The sequence below is a fragment of the Hemiscyllium ocellatum genome, chromosome 2 (assembly GCF_020745735.1).
Source record: "Hemiscyllium ocellatum isolate sHemOce1 chromosome 2, sHemOce1.pat.X.cur, whole genome shotgun sequence".
In the NCBI taxonomy this organism is placed as follows: domain Eukaryota; kingdom Metazoa; phylum Chordata; class Chondrichthyes; order Orectolobiformes; family Hemiscylliidae; genus Hemiscyllium; species Hemiscyllium ocellatum.
The window spans coordinates 152776822-152792371 of NC_083402.1; the positions used below are offsets into that span (position 1 = coordinate 152776822).

A 15550-nucleotide genomic window follows, 5' to 3' on the forward strand; every position below is an offset into this window, starting at 1 on the left:
TGGAAGTTAGTTTCGAACCCACCCATGGAGGAAGCAGAAATGAGCTCCAGGATTAAAGGGTCCACCATTTAATTTCTGTGGAAGTGATTTTGGAAGCCAGCAATCACAGGGGTGGGACAACTCAAGTGCATGTCTGATTTCAGCTCACTCTATTTGCCTTTACTGTAGCTTATTTAACACAGTTGTGAAAGTACAGTACAGAATCACAAAGTTCTTATTGTACAGCCACTGGCCTATTCCCCAGTTTTCAGACCTAGACCTAGTGATGAAGCTAAAGACTGTGAGGGAGAGAAACAAGAGTAGTAGGAGGAGGTCTTCACTCAGAACAAGCAGTCATGGATGGCCAGTGAGGGAGAGAGCAGTGGTGATAACATTGGAATGTTGCAGCAGCTGAAGGCCCAGAATGGGATGGTCAGTGGGCCCGGAGTGGGGTGAATGGCTAGTGGTCAGCAGGATGGGGGGAGTACTTCAGAAAATACTTCAGTGCAGACGGTGAAATCCCAAATGCCTTAACTGTCTGGGTTTCAATCGGCAAACCTGTCCCAATAAGAAGAAGGTGTGCGCTGTATCTCAGAGATAATTCTGTCTGGGTGGATTTGTCAGGAGTTTACTGAAGCATATTGAGTGTTTTGATGCATTTTCAATAACTTATTGAGCAAAACAAAGTTATTTTAAACATGCATCATGAAAACAAGCCCTTCAGATCATTGTACCCATTCCAGACCTCTCAAAGAATAGTCTGATACTCATCAATTCTGCAAAATCGTCTTCAGTGATTTATCCACTTCCATTTTGAAATTTGTTGTTGAATCTGCTTCTGCCATCCTTTCAGGCTGAGTTCTGCATTGTCTTTGATTTTTAAAATTGTCCTCTTACACCCCAATTCAGGGAATTGACAAATGTCAAAAAGTATTGCCTCGAGTATCCGGGGGCACTATTGTATACTTAGCTCCAGTTTGAAAAATATACTTTATTATCGATATAAGTGCAGATACTGTTAGTTGAATACTGTATGGCACATACTAGTTACTAAGCTGCTGGATCATGAAAATGTCATGTACTGAAGAGAACAAGCCAATAGTGTATAATGTGAATTAAAATTACAATGAAAGTTGCTAAATATGAACTTGGGAAAAAGATATGGAGTCTTTCCCTGGGGTCTTCAATATATTGGTACAGTCTACATGACAGTGAGTTGTATGAGAGTCTGTGGAGAGACTGACTTAATGTCTCAAATATCGCTTTTTGTTCTATGCTTTCTTTTGTCTTCACAATAGGAATCTTAACAAAGCAGCAGTTAGTACATTGCAGACATGAACAGAATTTATTGAAATAAAATTCATGCATTGGCATGAGTTGTCCAAGTCATCTTATTATTTTCAAATTGCAATTACATCTTTATTTAATTTGAAACCAAGGTCAGCCAACAAAAAAATGAGATAAATTAAAGCTGACAACAAAAATTCTTATAGTTTTTGCAAAATGGCAAGTACTTGATCAGAGCAGGTATAGGACACGTGTATAGAGGTGCTTCGTTACCCTGGGTTTCTCTTACAGCTAAGGATTGATTAAGCAGCTTTGGAGGAACATAGAACAGTACAGCATAGAACAGGCCCTTCAGCCCACGATGTTGTGCCGACCATTGATCCTCACGTAAGGTAAACCTAATGTATGAACCCTCAAATTTCTGTGACCATATGCATGTCCAGCAGTCTCTTAAATATCCCCATTGACCGCGCTTCCACAACTGCTGCTGGCAACGCATTCCATGCTCCCACAACTCTCTGTGTAAAGAACCCGCCTCTGACATCCCCTCTATACTTTCCACCAAACAGCTTAAAACTATGACCCATCGTTTTAACAATTTCTGCCCTGGGATAAAGTCTCTGGCTATCAACTCTATCTATGCCTCTCATTATCTTGTACACCTCAATTAGGTCCCCTCTTTTCCTTCTTTTTTCCAATGAAAAACATCCAAGCTCAGTCAACCTCTCTTCGTAAGATAAGCCCTCCATTCCAGGCAGCATCCCGGTAAATCTCCTCTGAACCCTCTCCAAAGCATTCACATCTGTCCTATAATAGGGCAGTATTCCAAGTGCGGTCTAACCAAAGTTTTATAGAGCTGCAACAAGATCTCACGGCTCTTAAACTCAATCCCCCTGTTAATGAAAGCCAAAACACCATATACTTTCTTAACAATCCTGTCCACTTGGGTGGCAGTTTTAAGGGATCTATGTACCTGTCCACCAAGATCCCACTGTTCCTCCACACTGGCAAGAATCCTGAGGAGGCCACCAAAATTCCTACTCAAGTGGTAAAAGAAATATTTCATGGTTTAAATGATATGAAATGTAATTAAAATACAAAAGCTGTAAAATGTGGCTTTGTAGTACCATTGGAGCTGCCTCAACAAAAGCTGGAGATTTCATGTGGGCGTGCAACATTGCAAGTCACAAGCCCACTTCACACCCCACCTCACACCCCCTCCACTCCTGTATCCACACACACACACACACACACACACACACACACACACACACAAAAAGGGCACAAAGTATCCTGCCCTTCAAACAAAATGGACCTTTTGTGCTGAGTAGTTTCTGATGCTATGTATAACCACTAAGGTCTGAGCAATACCAACACCTGACCTGATGGCACAGGAACCTGTTCATCAGTGCTATAACTGGTACCTTTTTATCTTCCTGTGTGTTCTCTGCCAGGTGACTTAGAACAGAAATCAAAAAGGGGAAGGTTGGTGTGAAGGGAGCTAGTGGGAAAGAAAGCACCAGTTGCATGTACTATTAGCACTTTGCCTATTATATCATGTAGTTGGATGAAGATCAGCTGAGAGTTGAAATTGAGAGTAATGCAGAAATATATAATCACAAAATCTCTTAGCCAGATGCCATGGACCCTTTTCCAGTTCACTGCGTAATTCAGAAAACCATCTCCTCCTTCCTGCTGGGAAATTCAGGTTTCCTAGTCTCCACCATTCTACTCTGTTCCAAGGGCTACGGGCCAGAGGGAAGCATGTCATTTTATTTTGATGGACTTTTGTTTTGGTGATTTTGCTACAATATTCAAATAGCTGGAAGTGAGACAAGAAGACGTGAATGTGATGCTGGGCTTATTGGAAGGTGCCTGAGGCTGAGGTGGACCAGCTGGAAGTTATACCTAAGCCTTGCTAATACATGGGTTATAGGGATATGGTGCATTAAGCAAAGTGTTGCTACTGCAACGGCAGGGGATGCCCTATGAAGGGGCCTTCTCTGACTTTGAGCACTCACATGAGTTCATTTAACTTTTTGTCATATTGCTTGCAGGTCATACTGTATTTAATATTAAAATCATGAACTTTCCATTGAGATGGAAAATGTGGCCACCAGCTCTCCTTTATAGCCATCTCTGATTCCAAAGTTGGTGTAACTGCCTGTCAAAGCATGAAACTAACACAAACAACACACTTCCAGCCACACCTTCTGTTGTCTAATCTGGCAATGGCAGTCAATCACAGGCAAAAGGGCAATCCAGTCCCAACCATTTTTATATTATTAATGCAAAGACAGTTGATGCTGAAAATCTGAAAGAGAAACAAAAATAACTTGAAATACTCAGCAAATCCGACAGATTTTGTGGGGAGGGAAACAACTGGCATTTCAGCTTGATGACCTCTCATGAGAAGTAATCAATTTTATACTCATTCCTAAATTGAAAATTGCCTCCTTTATGCGTAGCATAAATGAACAGAAGTATTCAAAGAACCAATGCAATTCCACTTGAACAAATAGCTCCATTGTCACAAATATTTAAGAGGAAGAAATGTTTCAAATAGTTAATTGTCTCGATAGGTTCAAGATGTGGACAATCACATTTGGAAAGTTGACTTATTAATTTTGAGACTATTATATCACAAAATGACAAGCCTTGTTATTTATAAGACGCCAACATTTCTGCATGTTGTTTGGGTTTGTAATTTCAGACACAAGTTCTGAATATACTTGTAAATGGTGAAATGATAATTAAATAATTACAGTGCTGATGGATAGATATACTTTTATTTCCTCTTTCTTCTTGGCCACTCATGCATAGAAGCATTTCCACAAACATTTAACTCTGCAACAAGTTTAGGTATTTCCAAATGGTATTCAATAACAGAAAAAGAAAAAAAAACTACAAACCTTTTAGTCCACTCAATTAGTTGCCATTGTTAGATACACTGATAAAAATGTAGCACTAATATTGGTGAATTAGTTAAAAACACAATGTTTATGAAGTACTTCATTATTCTGTTGCCCAAAAGCTGAATGGAAAGTGATTAGGAATTCCAGAGCTGCTGCTTCTGTAACATGAAATGTAATGACACGACCACATAGAAGGCACTTCCTCAAAGGGATCTTCCAGCAAAGAGAGAGAGAGACAGAGAATGTGTGTGTGTATATGTGAGAGTGTCTGTGTGTGTGCGTATACACAATTCCTTTTAATTTGCAAATCATTCAATTTAAAAATAACCAGCAGCAAAGCTTTTAGATTAGATTACTTACAGTGTGGAAACAGGCCCTTCAGCCCAACATGTCCACACCGACCCTCTGAAGAGCAACCCACCCAGACTCATTTTCCTACATTTACCCGTTCGCCTAACACTACGGATAATTTAGCATGGCTAAGTCACCTAACCTGCACATCTTTGGACTGTGAGAGGAAACCAGAGCACCCGGAGGAAACCCGCACAGACACAGGGAGAATGTGCAAACTCCACACAGACAGTTGCCTGAGGGAGGAATTGAACCCAGGTCTCTGGCTCTGTAAGGCAGCAGTGCTAACTGCTGTGCCACCATTCCGCCCATTTTAGCTTAAACAAAATGCTGCTTATATTTTTGCAAGATACTGCTGTAAGTTTACTTGAGTTAAAGTAATAAAATTGCACCGACCTGTGAAATTAATCTGATGCCCATCTAACCTACACCATTCCATTATTATCCATATGTATGTCCAATGCCCATTTAAATGCTCTGAATGTCGACGAGTCTACTACTAGGGGTTCCACACCCCTTCTACTCTCTGAGTAAAGACACTACCCCTGATCTCTGTCCTATATCTATCACTCCTCAATTTAAAGCTATGTCCCCTTGTGTTAGCCTTCACCATCCTAGGAAGAAAGATCTCACTGTCCATCCTATCTAACCCTCTGATTATCTTATATGTCTCAATTATGTCATCTCTCAACCTTTTCTCCAACGAAAACAGCCTCGTAAGACCTTCGCTCCATACCAGGGAACATCCGAGTAAATCTCCTCTGAATCCTTTCCAAAGCTTCCACATCCTTCCTGTAATGCAGTGACCAGCACTGTACCCAATACTCCAGGTGTGGCCGCACCAGTGTCTTGTACAGCTGCAGCATGACCTCGTGGCTCCAAAACTCAATCCCCCCCTACCAATAAACGCCAACATACCACGTGCCCTTCTTAACAGCCCTATCAACCTGGGTGGCAACTTCAATGAATTTATGCACCTATACACTGAGATCTCTCTGTTCATCTACAGTGCCAAGAATTTTACTCACTGCCCAGTACTCTGCATTCCTGTTACTTCTTCCAAAGTGAACTACCTCACACTTTTCCACATTAAACTCTATTTGCCACTTCTCAGCCCAGCTCTGCATCTTATCTGTGTCCTTCTGTAACTCTCAACATTCCTTCATCACTATCCACAACTGTACCAACCTTAGTGTCATCTGTACCAACCTGTCCTACGCCCACATCCAGATTATTTACAATAAGTATAGCCTGCTTATCATGGCAATTACATTCACAGGATAAATTGCATGGTTTGTGGGAGCATGTTTAAAAGCTCCTGTGTGTGAATTCTTAAGGAGAGATTGTAATTTCTCCTATTATAGCTACGCATTCATGAGTATTGGTTCTGTGTATGTAACTGGGCAATTAAAGCAGTGGAAGAATTATTTTTCCTGAAGTTCTTTTCAATAGTGTATTGATTGCAACAATTAATCCGTCTAATGCAGCACTGTTTCTTTGACACTTGCATAGCTCTTGATCCAAAGCACTGACAAAATTGGGGGATTGCTCTTTTGCCAGTAGTACAGCCCCCGTACACTTCTGCTGTGAGGCACTTACTTTCAAAACCTTTGCTTAAATAATATCAATTTAAAATTGGAAAGTTTCCAGCAAAGCTGTATGACTCTGAAAAATTCATTCAAGGAGTGGGGCAGCGCTGCCTCGGCTCGTATTTATTGTTCACCTGTGGTAGCTCTGGAGAAGGTGATGGTGAGTTTCCACCTTGAACAGCTGCAATCCACAGGGTGCAGGGACACCCACTTGGAGAGTGACATCCAAGATTATGTTTCAAAAGATATTTTGGAATATTTTGGAAATATTGAGACAATGTGCCTGATTAGATTGCCGGTTTTCTTTGCAATTTATGTCAAATGTTCTTTTCTTATTAAAGCAGATTACTTAATACACCTCCAGTAATGTTCTGTCCATATTAAAGTGTGGCCTGTGCAATAGAAAGATCAAACTGATTCCCAATTGCTGTTTTAAATTTGCCATTTGACAAAAGGACGTTGCCTGATGTCACTGATGATTCCTTCAGGAAGCAGCTTGTATAGCCATCACACAGCAACACCACAGCCAGTCCCAAGCACTGAGAATTTATTTTAAACTTAGAATCTTCTCATTAATATCTGCTGGACATAATGAATCCAGCCTTACATCAGAACTGCAAACTAGAACAGCCCATTTCTTATTTATTTTAAATGACTGTCTTTTCATCAACTGCCAGAAGTGAAATTCTGAAGCTCCACAAAACTGTGGCAACTTGATCATAGTCATGTGTGAAATATTTGTAGTGTTAGCCACATTGTGGGAAACATTTTGACTTGAAGAATTTTGTATTGTAAGATAGATGGAGATTGGTCCTAGATCACAGCACCAGGGTCCCAGGTTCAATTCTAGCCTCTGTGTGGATGACTGTGTGGAGTTTGCACATTTTCCCCTTGTCTGCGTGGGTTTCCTCTGGGTGCTCCAGTTTCCTCCCACAGTCCAAAAATGTGCAGGTCAGGTGAATTGGCCATGCTAAATTGTCCATAGTGTTAGGTGCATTAGTCAGAGGGGAATGGGTCTGTGTGGGTAACTCTTCAAAGGGTCGATGGGACTTGTTGGGCTGAAGGGCCTGTTTCCACATTGTAGAGAATCTAATCTAATCTAATCTCCCATTAGGGGATACACAGTGCATAATCTCAGAGTAAGGGGTCTGTTTAAGACAGAGATGAGGCGGAGTTTTTTTTTCAGAAGGTAGTATATCTTTGAAATTCTTTACCACAAGAGGTCTTTTGAGACTGGGTATTAGGTATATTTGAGGCTGAGATAGACAGATCTTTAATCAGTAAGGGAATCAAGAGTTCAGGAGCAAAGGCAGGAAAATGGAGTTTAGGATTATCAAATTAGCTATGACCTCATTGAATTATAATGCAGAATTAATGGGCCAAAAGGCCTATTTTTGTTCCAATAACTTAAGGTCTTAAGGGTATCAACTATCCTGTACTCTCTACCCACCCAAATCATAAACAATAAGTTTTTCCCACTTCTTACTAATTACACAACGTTCAAAACTCTGACTCAGAAGTGGTTCAAACTGGCTTTATGCTTAATAAAGCAGGTAGCTGGTTCACTTACCAGCTGGACAGAATGTAACAATCTGAAAATGTGAAACATTTTATTCTGTATATATTGCAAATGTTGTTACAGCCTCTACAGGATCATAAACAGCAGTAAAGTACTTAGTGGAATAGTGAAGGACTATTCCTGTCAAATCCAGCTAAATGTTGAATGCAGTTTTCCAGCCTGGCTAACTGTACGCACGTTCACTGTATGAGTGGAAAATCTAGCTAATTTCTTAATATGTTATTTCTTCCACCTTCCGAGTCAGTGGAAATGACAGAATAAAGAGTGAACTTCTAAGAGCAAGCCCTGCAATAAGTCTTTTATTTCAGTACAGGGACTCAAGGCAGGAACACAAGTAATCAACTGACAGTGTTATAGTTCTGTCTGTGATCTGCATTCCCATCTAATACAATTCTGTATAGAGAGCAGGCACTCAATAAATTACCTCCACACCATCTCATTATACCACAGATCACCTGATCGAGCCAGAATCAGCTATAAATAGTAGCAGGCAGGATAATCCACCAATTACTCATGAGGCTATCAATTCAATAGAAGACAAATGTAAGAATCAAATAGGCTGACAACGCTGGATGAACTTCGGAATATGAAACATCTGAATTAACATATAAGGCAAGAACTATCACAAACCATTTTGAGGAAGTGAACTGGGTTAGACAGCCATGCTGCTGAAACTTTGGGAGCAGGATGATATATATTAATAGGTAGTATATTGCAGGTGCCTCTCTACATTCTGTTGGGGAGGTGTGAATAAATTGACTTTGATTTGATTTGAATTATTGTATACACACGTGCGTAAATACAGTGGAAAGTTTTGCAATGTGAGCAGTACAGACAGATCATAACAAACAAGGACACATAGACCATAGGGCGTTTAGACAGAATGAGGTACACAGGTTACACTACATAGAACATGCACAAAGCAAGATCAACACTGTTGGATGTGAAGGTGCCAGTGTTAGACTGGGATGGGCAAAGTCAGAAGTCACATGACACCAGGTTGTAGTCCAACAGGTTTATTTGAAATCACAAGGTTTCGGAGTGTTGCCCCTTCACCAGGTGATGTGATTTATCTGACAAAGGAGCAGCACTCCGAAGGGGTTCAAATACTCCTGTTGGATTATAACCTAGCGTTATGTGACTTCTAACATTATTTGAAGTTTGAGAGGTCCATTCAGCAATCTAATAATGGCCGGGAAGAAGTGTTCTCAAACCTGTTGGTATGTTTGTTCAAGTTTATGTATCTTCTCTCTGATGGAAGAGGTTAAAAGAGAGTATTACTGGGGTAGGAGGGGTCTTTGATGATGTTGGCAGTGTTTCCGCCGCAACAAGAAGTATAAATGGAATCCATGAATGAGAGGCTGCCTTCTGTGATGGTCTAGGCTGTGCATACAACTTCCTGTAGTTCCTTACAGTCCTGGGCAGAGCAGTTGCCGTACCAAGCCGTTATGCACCCAAATAAAATGCTTTCTGTGGTGCATCTGTAAAAGTTGGTGAGGGTTGTTACGAACATGCAGAATTTCCTGAGATGCCTGAGGAAGAAGAGGCTTTGTTGTGCCTTCTTGACCATCGCATCAACAAGGGAGGTCCAAGATAGATTGTTGATTATCGCCACTCTTAAGAACTTAATGCTCTCAACCCTCTCCACTTCAGCTCCATTGATGTCAGTGGGGGCATGTTCTCCTCCTTTTTTCCTGTTATGAAGGTGTAAGGGGTACTGTACCTTTAAGAGAGTTGAAAGCTAGCAAGGACTTAGAGAATCCGGGACAAGGTAACAATGTAACACTAGGTCTGAACAGCTAGCATGGCTGGGTTGCTATGAGATGAAAATAAATTCAAATTCGGGCTATCAGTTTAATTTATGCCCCATGATACCAAACTTCAATCAAATTTTAATTTGGTATTTTGATAATATTAAAACCAATGAAACATGCTTTAGAGTATAAAACAAAAAATATTGAACAATTGAGAGAGAACTGCCAAAAGACCAACAAATGTAGTGCTAGTCAAAACTCTCTGAGAGTGACCAGTCTAGAGAAGGAGTTTGCACAGAGAAAAACACCAACACTGACCTGAGAGCAAATCTACAGAGGAAGGTATAAAAACAAGATTTGACTGCTGGCTGGTTTTGAAATTTGAATTTTTTTTGTAAATCATAATCAGGATTTTTATTGGACCAATATTGCAGAAGGGAAAGTAAAAGATAGATTAGAGAAAGGGAATGTAAATAGTTGTTAGTTAATTATTCTCTGTTAGACTTTAAAAAATGAAGTTGTTACTTTTTACTTTAAATAGTGACTTTTGGGATAGTTCTTTGCCTCTCGAATTTTCACAAATTACCACAGGAGGTAAATCTTTTCTGTATTGCTGGTTTAAATTAGCGAGGGGGTTTAGCCTGTGTTGTAACATTCCTGAAGTCAATGATCAGTTCTTTTCTGCCAACATTGAGAGAGAGGTTGTTGATATTGCACAATGACACCAATCACTGTATCTCTTCCCTATATTCTAAATCATCATTGTTTGATATCGGTCCTACCATGGATGTGTCATCAGTGAACTTGTAGATGCTGTTCATATAGAGGAGTACAGTAGGGGGCTGAGAACTCTTCCTAGAGTGGCTTCAGTGTTGAGTGTTATTGTGGAGGATAAGCAGTTATCAATCTTCACTGGTTGCGGTCTGTGGGTCAAAAAGCTGAGGATTTAGTTGCAGAAGGCAGAGTCGAGACCTAGGTTTCAGAGTTTTCCGATATGTCTGGAGGGGCTTTTGTTGTTGAAGGCAGAGCTGTAGCAGAGGAGTAGGAGCCTGTCATAGGTGTCCTTGTTATCCAGATGTTCCAGGGTTGAGTGTATGGCTAAGGATATGGCATCCACTGTGGACCTGTTACATCAGTAGGCAAATTGAGGGGGATCAAGGCAGGTTGGGAGACTGGAGTTGATGTGGGTCATGTCCAGTCTCTCGAAGCACTTCATGATGATGGAAGAGCCACTGGATGGTAGCTGTTGAGGCACGTTGTATGTGTACTGGAATAATGGGAGTCTTCTTGAAGGAGATGGAGACTTCAGATTGTAGCAAAGACAGGTTGAAGACGTGAGCAAATACCTCCACCAGCTGGCCCACAGAAGATCTAAATGTACAACCAGAGACTCCATCTGGACCCCCCACCATTTTCCTTGGGTTTACTCTCAGGAAGACTGATTGAGATCACTGTGTAATGGTGACAGGGGAACAAGTAAATCCAGGGCTGTCAGGGCAAGTGACACTGTGCATAGAAAGCATTGAGTTCGATAATGACTGCCTGATTTTTAAAACATTAGATTGTACAATGCAATGCACAAGGAAGATGGAAATCAAGGTTGACTGGATTATATCTCAAGCTTAAGAACTGGACTAGGTTTAACTTGACATTATTTTTAACAGTTATCAAAACTTTAATGGTGTCTGTTTCTCATTGCTCTCTATGTGCCATCTGACCTTTCTGTGTGGGCACCTGTGTAATTTCAGTTTCTTAGAAACAGAGAAACATAGAAAACAAGTGCAGGAGTAGACCAGATGGCCATTTGAGCCTGGACCACCATTCAACATGATCATGGCTGACCATGCAATCTCAGTATCCCATTCCCATCTTCCCTCCATACCCCTGATCCCTTTAGGCACAAGAGCCACATCCAGCTCCCTCTTGAATCTATCTAATGAACTGGTCCCAACAGCTTCCTGTGGGAGAGAATTTCACAGATTCACAACTCTCCGACTGAAGAAGTTCTTCCTCATCTCAGCCCCGAATAGCTTACCCCTTATTCTTAGACTGTGACCCCTAGTTCTGGATTCCCCAACATTGGAAACATTGTTCCTGCATGTAGCCTGCCCAGGAGTTTATATGTTTCTATGAGGTCTGCCAGTCATTCTTCTGAATTCCAACCTGTATAAGGCCAGCTGGTCAGACCGGTGAACTTTCTCTGGACTCCCTCAATAATAAGAATGTCCTCCCTCAGACTAGGAGACCAAGACTGCAAGGTTTGGCCTCACCAAGTTCCTGTATAACTACAGCAAAATTTAAAATCAAACAACTCCAGGTTATAGTCCAACAAGTTTATTTGGAAACACTAGCTTTCAGAGCACTGCTCTTTCATCAGGCTTTTGTGGAGAATAAGATTGTAAGACACAGAATTTCTAGAAAGAGCAGCGCTCTGAAAGCTAGTGCTTCCAAATAAACCTGTTGGACTATAACCTGATGTTGTATGATTTTTAACTTTGTCCACCCCAGTCCAACATCGACGTCTCCAAATCATAACTGCATTAAGCCATCCTTACTCCAATACTCTCGCTAGGAAGGCCAGCATGCCATTAGCTTTCCTCACTGCCATGTCAACCTTCAGTGACTGTTCCACCATGACATCCAGGTCTTGTTGAGCTCACTATTTCCTAAACTACCACCATTCAGATAAAAATCTGCCTTCCTGTCTTTGTGACCAAAGTGGATAACCTTGCATTTAGCCACATTTTATTACATTTACCAAGTATTTGCCCACTCAACCAGTCTATCCAAGTGACTTGCAGCCTCTTAGCATTCTCCTCACAGCATGTACAGCTTAGTGCCATCTTCAAATTTGGAGATATTGCATTCAATTCCTTCATCCAAATTGTTCATGTATATTGTGAAGAGCTGGGGTCCCAGCACTGAACCCTGTGGTACCCCACTCGTCACTGTCTGCCACTCTGAAAAGGGCCTGCTTCCTGTCTGCTAACCAGTTCCCTATCAATGTCAATATACTCCCGCTGATACTATGAGCTTTAATGTTCCTTACTAATTTCTTGTGTGGAACCTTGTCAAAAGCTTTTTTGAAAATTCAGATACTCAACATCTACTGATTCACCCTCGTCCAGTCTATTGGGCACATCTTCAAAAAATTCCAAATAGAGTCATAGAGATGTACAGCAATGTACAAAATTGGAGGTATAGTGGACAGCGAAGAGGGTTACCTCAGATTACAATGGGATCTGGACCAGATGGGCCAATAGGCTAGGCGTGGCAGATGGTGTTTAGTTTAGGTAAATGCGATTTGTTGCATTTTGGGAAAGCAAATTTTAGCAGGACCTGTACATTTAATGGTAAGGTCCTCAGGTGTGTGGTGTAGGTTCATAGCTCCTTGAAAGTAGAGTCACAGGTAGATAGGATAATGAAGAAGGCATTTCTTGGTCCTTTATTGGTCAGAGTATTGAGTACAGAAGTTGGAAGGTCATGTTGCAACTGTACAGGACATTGGTTTGACCACTGTTGGAATATTGTGTGCAATTCTGGTCTCCTGCCTATCGGAAAGATGTTGTGAAACTTGAAAGGGTTCAGAAAAGATTTACAAAGATGTTGCCAGGGTTGGAGGATTTGAGCTATAGGGAGAGATTGATTGGGCTAGGGATGCTTTCCCTGGAGCGTCAGAGGCTGAGGGGTAACCTTATAGAGGTTTATAAAATCATGAAGGGCATGGATAGGATGTATAGAAAAAGTCTCTTCACTGGGGTAGGGGAGTCCGGAACTAGAGGGCATAGGTTTAGAGTGAGAGGGGAAAGATATAAAATAGACCTAAGGGGCAACTTTTTCATGCAGAGAGTGGTACGTGTACGGAATGAGCTGCCAGAGGAAGTGATGCAGGCTAGCACAATTGCAACATTTAAGAAGCATTTGGATGGGTATATGAATAGGAAGGGTTTGGAGGAATATGGGCCAAGTGTTGGCAAATGGGACTAGATTGGACTGGGATATCTGGTCGGCATGGACGGGTTGGACTGAATCGTCTGTTTCCGTGCTATACAACTTCACGATGATTCTATTTCATATTTAAAACCATACTGCAATATGTTTTACAAACAAACTTTACAAATCATTAATTTCCTTACTCAATGGGTAGATAAATTCCATCAATTATGAACTTCAAGTAACTTCAGTGAAATGCAACTCTTTATATCTTCAGCCTTTTGTTCAGTGTTAGACTTTTTTTTTACAATACATTTGCTTTCCAGGGTAGTATTTGGTACATATGCTTTTAGTATTGCACATGATTACTACACAGCATCTTCATATCACTTCGGTGGTTGCGCCTCACACCATGATTTGCTTACGGTCTCAAGAATTTTGGTCATCACATTCTCATCATCGCTGTGGAACCAATGTATTTCCCTTGGTGTTGAAAGATGCCTGCTGGCTATCAACATCATACTGACTTGAACATCTGGATCATAGGAACCTACATCTGGTTCATCATCTGCTTTGCCTCTGTCACCATATAGTTTGACACATGAAGATGATCTGTCGGACAGTGTTCCTGTTTACTATTTGGCAATGACAACATATGGCTTGTGGTAAGATGATGAATCCAACATGTTCGGAATCTCTTGCCTCAGCAAACATTTATCACGGAATATCACGTCAGGTTGTTGAGCTCCTGCTTTGTGGCCTGCATAAAACTTTGCAGCACCTTTTTTCTCAGCATTATGATTTTGAATTTTCTGGTTAACACTAGTGTCTGTCGGCTCTGATATTTTTCATGTATTCAGTGAGGCTGTTTTCTATTGTGGTATGTGAACCTGCTCTATACATGGCCACATGTAACACCTTGCAATTTGTGGTGTTAGCCCACACAACCTTCAATCATTCTCGAATAACTTGTTTTGATGTTTCACCTTCCTATTTGCTTATAACCATTTAAGGATTTCTCTGCAATGAATGTCAATGACTTGCATGTTAGATCTACAACATGAATTATGTCTGACTGCCTGAATACCAAGTGACTGTTAGACCATGCCTTGCAAATACTGTAAACAGTGTAAGCACCATTTTATCTGCCTAAAAACTTAATTATCACATACTCATGATATTAATTATAGTAGTCAATCATCACTAGTATGGACTTTCCTGAAGGAACTGGGTGTAAGAGGATAACCACGACATTCTCCTGTGATCCTGTTATTAACTATGTGCTGCATACAGCTTCTGGTGTATTCAATGAACTCTCAAGTTGGTATCCAGGACCTGTTTCAACAAACAGTTCCACAGGTTTCTCTATCTCCGGCCACAGGACTTTCCTTTGTAAGTTTTACTTCATACCAACCTTTCCCAAGTCACTCTAATGGACTAGCATCATCAGTCTTGGCTGAAGTTTCTGTGATATAATAGAAAGATCATCAAGTGAGGCCATATGGATTAATTTAAGGAACCTAAGAGGTGTCATGCATTAGGACAGTACTATAGATCACACAACAGTTGTGGGGAGATAGAAGAGCAAATGTACAAGTGAACCTCTGGAAAATACTAAAGCAATAAGAAATGAATCATAGGAGATTTAATCATCCCAATATTAACTCGGATAGCTTTACTATAAATGGAATGGAGTGAGCAGAATTCTGAAAGTACATTCTGGAGAACATGTTTTATAAGGAGAACGTGTACATGGTGTGAGTTAGTTTACAACAGTGTGGTTTATCTGATTGTCAGAGAAATTAGCCCAATAAAGCAGAGATCATAAAATACAGATTGAAGCGAAATTAACGAACAGTTTATTAACACAGTGCTATTGCGGAAGAGAAATTGACTAAGCTGAAATAGTGCTGAAAATGTGTTGCTGGAACAGTGCAGCAGGTCAGGCAGCATCCAAGGAGCAGCTCTCGAACTCAGCACCACCTTCCTAACCTGCAATCTTCTTCCTGACCTCTCCACCCCCACCCCCACTCCGGCCTATCACCCTCACCTTAACCTCCTTCCACCTATCACATTTCCAACGCCCCTCCCCCAAGTCCCTCCTCCCTACCTTTTACCTTAGCCTGCTTGGCACACTCTCCTCATTCCTGAAGAAAGGCTCAT

At 41.0% G+C, this 15550-nt stretch overlaps 1 protein-coding gene across 3 annotated transcripts in view; it reads left to right on the forward strand.

Moving 5' to 3' along the window:
- Positions 1-15550, forward strand: part of LOC132829666 (A disintegrin and metalloproteinase with thrombospondin motifs 19-like) — a 520482-nt gene that overhangs the window by 382132 nt on the left and 122800 nt on the right. The gene's annotated exons all lie outside the window — the stretch shown is intronic.